This window comes from Oncorhynchus mykiss, chromosome 5 (assembly GCF_013265735.2).
Source record: "Oncorhynchus mykiss isolate Arlee chromosome 5, USDA_OmykA_1.1, whole genome shotgun sequence".
Lineage (NCBI taxonomy): Eukaryota > Metazoa > Chordata > Actinopteri > Salmoniformes > Salmonidae > Oncorhynchus > Oncorhynchus mykiss.
In genome coordinates this window covers 60,180,948-60,188,195 of record NC_048569.1, presented here as the reverse complement: position 1 = coordinate 60,188,195, position 7,248 = coordinate 60,180,948, and positions in this window count along the sequence as shown.

The window sequence follows — 7,248 nt, the reverse complement described above, 5'->3', positions numbered from 1 at the left end:
CCTTCTCAGGGTCTGTAGCTACACCATCCGCACTAATGATATGCCCCAGAAACTTCACAGACCTCTGCAGAAAGTTACACTTTTTTGGCGTCAACTTCAGGTTGTGAGCCTTGAGACTCTCAAAAAACATTTCCAGGCGCTGTATAGCCAGATCTTCAGTGGGTGCATAGACCAAGACATCGTCAAGGTAACACAGCAGGCTAAGAAAGTTCTGATCCCCAAAGATGTTTAGCATCATCCTCATAAAGGTTGCCGGACTATTACATAACCCCTGTGGCATTCGATTGTATTCGTACAATCCAAATGGCGACGTAAAAGCTGTGAATCTCCGGTCATCCTCATGCACTTCCACATTGTAGTAGCCAGAGGTAAGGTCCATTGTCGAGAAAAAGGCATTTCCACCTAACGCAGCCAGCGCGTCAGCCTGGTGAGGGAGTGGGTGGGCGTCTTTGATGGTGCGAGCATTGAGCAAACGAAAATCAGTACAGAGTCTCAGGTCTCCAGACTTCTTCCATACAAGGACAAGGGGAGAGGCGAACTCACTACTAGACTTCCTTATGATATCACGTTCTTCCATCTCATTCAATGCTTGTTTGAGCTTCTCATAATTATTTGGTGAAAGGCGTCGGTAGGGCATCCGAAAGGGTTTCTCATCACTCAGTTGAATGCGGTGAAGACATCCGGAAGCTTTTCCACAATCCAACTTGTGCCTGGAAAAAATAGACTGATACTCAGCTATGAGCTGGATGAGTTTCTTCTTACCAGCAAGAGACGCTTGACAGGAGGAGACATCAATATCGGTCAAACCTAAGTCACGTAAGACCTCAGGATCGCTTGAACTGTCCGGTCCGTCAGTATCGTGAAGTTGGCTGGAACCGTCAGTCAGTGTCAAGTCATCTTGGCAGTCAGTGAGTATATCAGCCGTTCTCTGCACTTGCTGCTGGAAAGCTGCTGATGAATCATCATTCACACACGAACAGTCAAAGTCCTCTAGAGCCATGCAAGGAAAGACATCGGCTAGAGTGGCGTTTCGTCTCAATGTCACTGTCTTCTGAGAAGGGTTAATGACTCTAACAGGGAGCCACCCATCCCCCCGCAATAGAGCTACTGTCCTCCCTACCAGTATTGACCTTGGTGTTGACCTTGAACTGCTGGGCTCAATGACAACAGCACTGCCAGCTGATAGATTCTGAGTGTTTCGTAGTCTGCCCCAGACTAAGTGCTCCTGCATAGGCTCTAGAGTCACAGCCCCTTTTAGCCTCACAGTTCCAACTTTGTCAGGTACTTCACTGTCTCTCCATCTCTCCACATTAGCCATCATATCGATTAGCTTGCTCTCCTCACCCCCGTCACACACAGGAGTATAAACCCTCTTCCAGAGATCTCCATCCGTCTTCAGGTGGCGAATCAAGTGCTTTAGGAGATTGCTGCCCAAGATGAGGTCATCACTCTGGCCTTCCACCACCAGTGTAGGCACAGCAACTCTACATCCGTACACCTCCATCTCCAGCTCACATACTCCCAAAGGCCTCGTCTTCAACCCACCACAACCAACCAAGACTACCTCTGTAGGACTCAATGATGGACTTTTCAACACTCCTGCATGCAACAGTTCAGGTAAGACCCTAGAGCTCAAGGTACAAGCCATGGATCCACTGTCAAGCATAGCTCTCACTTCTACTTCTCCTCCTATTAACACCTTGGCATAGAATAAATCGTCATACGGGGTAAGTCTCTGTGTGTTCTGCATTATGATACTCTTCTCAGTCTCCATTTCGTCACAAACACTTTTATATACAGACTCCAAATCAACAGCTCTCACTGATGGGGACTCTACAAAAGGCCCAACACTCTCCCCTTCTACATGCAGGCCTACTAGTTTTCCGGAAGCTGAGCAGTGATTACTGTAGGGACTCCACCAGCTGTGCTCAGAGCTGCGGCCTTGGGGCACTGAGAGCGTGCGTGGCCAGCTACATGACAAAGAAAGCAGAGGTGATTGGCCCTGCAGTGAAAGTAAGTATCATGTCCAGCATCCCCGCACACGTTACATGGCCCATTAGACTTCACTTTGCTCCTATTCCCTTTTTGGAACTTATGGTCAGACTGTTGTGGCCTCTGCTCCAGCACACGCTCCAGCATGGCAAGGATACGTTCCATCGGCTCAGCTGAGCCCTGAATAGTCTGGGCTGGGTAAGGCAACGTATTGGGTACTTCCATGTGGGTTCTCACAGCAGGCATGGTGATCGGCATGACAGCACCAACTTCCTGCTTCATTGTTGCGATGGCTGGGGTCAACTTAGATAAGTGAGAGCACCTCCGCTCCCTCCTGTATTCATCCAGCCTCTCATGAACATCTGCAGCAGTCCACTGCTGTAATGGCTTGCACTTAAAGATAAGCGACAGTTCAGCATTAGGGCAATGTCTGATAAACATGACTGTGAGCTCACGAGATGGGTCTTCAACACTTTTTCCCTGTCTCTTTAGACAATCTTCAGCAACCTCCATAGCCCTGTTCAGTCTGAGCCAATATTCAAATGGTTGTTCATCAGTCAGAGGTAATGTGGCATAACAGTCAGCAAGGGGCATGCTTGAAAAAACAGTGTCACTAAAATGTTGTTTCAGTATGTCAAAGATGGGACTCGGGCCTTTAGATAAATCAATGGAGGGATTGCTGCGTATGCCAACTTTAACAACATCGCGGGCCCTTCCCATTAGCCTGCCCATAACCTCAACTGCTTGGTCCATCACAGGCACGCCCCTTTTACGCATGTAAACCATTACCATATCCTCCCACTCGTGCACTGTGCACTTTTCAGAGCCATCCCCCCGAAAGTACACCGGTTCCCTGATATCTGACTTCAATACCAGGTTCAGGCCTGACACATCCATACCCCTCGAGCTGCATACACTCCCCATAACATTGTCCCCAACATGCCCAACAATTGCCTTTGACTCCAAACAGGAGGCAATGTTCTCCCCAATGGAATGACCAATCTGCTGTACTATGTCTGCTATCAAATCCATGGAGACCTCCCCACTCCCTGTATTTGGCAAAACTCTTTCATACACATCCTTGGGCGTGTCCATGGGTAACCTATCATCAAAACCCTCCAGTTTGGGCATAGGTGTAGAAGTAACTGGAATTTTGGCTGAACCCCTACCAACAGATGGTGACATATTAAATGACAGGAAACCCCTACCTCTCCCAACACCTTCCATTTTAACAATGGGAAATCAACACCCTAATAAAAATGTAAATAGCAAAACATGTATATGTATATATATATATATATATATATATATATATATATATATATATATATATATATATTTTTTAAACCTCACGTCAAAATCTAACCTATATCTAGTACACTGGTAAAACTTACCCTACTTATATCAGATATACATTAGAATTGCAATTAAACAAGTAACACAAAAGTTCATCAATTTCGATAATAAAACGTTCTAGTGGCGCCCTCTTGTGGCGAAATGCGATATCGCCATAAACTGCACCAGCAACGTCTTATCTGATTCTTCAACAGCAACCACGGCGAAGTTCTGAGATGGAAATCCAGCGAAGGATGATCCGATCCAGAAGAACGGTAACGGCACCACTGTAACAGTACTCGTCTTGCGTTGTGTACAATCAGTCATCGACACGGAACTCCAACATGTAGCACCAGTCATGTAGCTTTATTCTGATAAGAACGACACAAAATTGCACGTCATGCAATGCACGTCTCACCATCCAACTCTGCACTCACGCACGCTGGTTTGGTGCTTGTTCACTGGGCCAGTTACCAAAATAATACAATTACAATATACAATATAATATATTTAACCATGTACCTGATAAGAACGACACAAAATTGCACGTCATGCAATGCACGTCTCACCATCCAACTCTGCACTCACGCACTGTACAAAATATATGAACCCCCCCACCAGACACAGTAAGTTGCTAGCTAATACTGGCGGGAATTCTCTACAACAAAATGCACAACAAATATTCTCCAAAAACCACTGCATCTTATCGAATAACATTTACAAATAATTTGATATAAATTGTACATTTAAATTATCACTTGAGAGTATAAAAATCACTTTTAATGTATAGTGCTTTGCAACCAACAACTTACCGCTGGTTTGGTGCTTGTTCACTGGGACGATTCTAACTGGAACATCCCCCCTCGTAAGCAAGCTACGCAAACCAGCCAATAAGATACCATGTTGAGTAGGTGAAGGCAAAACAAACTCAAACCTAAAACCCATTGGCTTAACAATAAAGTGGCAAGGGGAATCACCAATATAACCCTGTTACACACAGGACAAGTTGACAAATAGAATAGGTCAACTGTTGTACTATGTGGGATAGTAGATTAACATAGGCTAGTGTTTTTGCTGTTTGTTAGGCAAAATGTGGACGGTTCTTCTAACATTTTCAATATGCACCTCAGAATTCTATAAGAGGGATGTGTCCGTCTTCACTTGTAGCCTACTTCTTAGCTGCGAGAAGGACGCAATCACATGACGGGCATTGGCGAATAAGAATTGAGATATCTGATAGCCATGTGAGTGAGAGGTGATTCGGAGCACGGCAGCTGGGAGAATGGAATTATATTTATTATATTCAGCCCAAGGGCACAACGGCCACTTTGGCCGCAAAAGGCGTGGATTTTTAGGGGTATTACAGCCACATAATGGGGATGCCACCGGGAAATTGTCAAATTGTGAATGAGAGACTGATGAAGTGTGTGCAGCATGCACATGAAACTAATCAGAGCTCATGCCGTTCATGCAACTTTTTTCAGATCATTATTAGTTGCATCATGCAGCCTTGGAATATATAAAACATCTAAACATATAGTCCAACATTTGTATGACAGCTAAAGTTGCATAAATAACTCTAAATTAAGTATATAGGGAGGATCTGTATCTTTGTTAACCGTTCAACACAGAATAGCCGTGTGGGCAAACTTCCTTGGAAATTATTTGGAGAAAATATCCTTTCTATTTTATTAGGCTATGTTCATTGTATTCTTCATACTATAAATGAATGCAAAATAATGCCAAAGAAATCTAAACAGATCTTATCTGCTAAATGAACTAGTGTAGCCTACATCCATTTGGCATAGCCATATAAGGGCCTAACATAAGGACAACTCAAGAGTATGCTATTCTGTTCTTCGGAAATAAACTACATTTCCTACATATCATGTTTCTTTAGACCTGTCTAAAATAAATAATGGATTTATTGGGATGGTGTAGGCTATATTAAATGGATTTATTATACTTTTTAAAATGTAGATGTTCCAAAGGTCTGCATCAGTGGCTTGCAGGCTATGCGCAGAAGCCAGGAGATAAACATTTTTATGTTAATTAACGGTCAATTACCATGAGTCCAGCAATTATTTGCTTAACAATCATCTTTCATGACTGCCACTGCTAAGGTCATTCTCGGTTGAAATATCACAATTGCCTTCCTGACTGACATGCCCTTTTTTACATGCCTTCACCAATCTCTCATTGTCCTCTGATAAGCTTCTTAGGCCCACTCCTGCAGCCATGGACTGACTACCTTACCACTCGGCGGACAGGATAAGGTCATCCTCTGTACTTGAAATGAAAAAAATGTAGGTGCTGGCATGGTATTGTCACTGTAAGGACATGAAAAAATACTTTCAAGACTCAGATGATAGGTATTTGGTGTCACCTACTGCTTTTATTTTTCTAATGAATGATCATTAATTTAACACAACACAATTTGTAATCAATATATTGCATCAAGATTATTTGATTCCGGTAGACACCACCAGCGAGCAACAGTAACAACCTTAGTAAATCGAATCAAACTTTATTTGTCACATGAGCCAAATACAAGTGTAGACCTTACCGTGAAATGCTTACTTACAAGCCCTTAAAACTTCTTCAGGATTGGTGGGTCCCCTGCGGGACAGTTGAGCTAACGTAGCCTAATGCAATTAGCATGAGGTTGTAAGTAACAAGAACATTTCCCAGGACATAGACATATCTGATACTGGCAGAAAGCTTAATTTCTTGTTAATCTAACTGCACTGTCCAATTTACTGTAGCTATTACCGTGAAATAATAGCATGCTATTTTTGAGGAGAGTACACAGTTTTGAACATAAAAAGTTATTAATAAACAAATTAGGCACATTTGGGCAGTCTTGATACAAACTTTGAACAGAAATGCAATGGTTCATTGGATCAGTCTAAAACTTTGCGCGCACACTGCTGCCATCTAGTGGGCAATATCTAAATTGCGCCTGGGCTGCAATAATACATTATGGCCTTTCTCTATTTCAAATATGACAGTACAAACAAATACAAAAATACATTTTTTTTCCTTTGTATTATATTTTACCAGATCTAATGTGTTATATTCTCCTACATTCCTTTCACATTTCCACAAACTTCAAAGTGTTTCCTTTCAAATGGTACTTGCTTCAGGGCCTGAGATACAGGTAGTTAGATTTGGGTATGTCATCTTAGGCGAAAACTGAAAAAAGGGGCCGATCCTTTAACCAACAGTGCAGTTAAGAAAATATTTACCAAATAAACTAAAGTAAAGAAATAATAAAAAGTAAAAAGTAATAGTTCGTTGGTGATGTGGACACCAAGAAACTTGAAACTCTCGACCCGTCTAGAGCCCTGTCGATGTTAATGGGGGCATGTTTGGCCTGCATATTCCTGTAGCTCCTTTGTCTTGCTCACATTGAGGGAGAGGTTGTTGTCCTGGCACCACACTGCCCGTTCTCTGACCTCCCTATAGGCTGTCTCATCATTTTCGGTGACCAGGCCTACCACTGTTGTGTCGGCAGCAAACTGTTGTTGGAGTCGTGTTTTGTCTGATCGTTAACTGGGCTGGCAGAATGGATTGTGTGAAGCGCAGGGACACCTATGAAGAAATGTTGAAGTCTTACTCTCAGATCTGCAAGGACTACCATGTCAAAGGTTTGGGCCACTTGGTGTATTATGACACGCAGAAATAGCACCAAAATTGGCTACAATAATGTAGGCCACCAAATATGAATTAGTGATTTTACCTATAAAATGTGCAGTTTTGAGGTAGAGTGTAATTGGCATGCTGACTGCAGGAATGTCCACCAGAGCTGTTGCAATATAATTGAATGTTAAATGTTCTACCATAAACTGCCTCCCACTGTCGATTTAGAGAATTTGTCAGTACGTCCAACCGGCAAAACAACGTATAACGTCAGCCCAG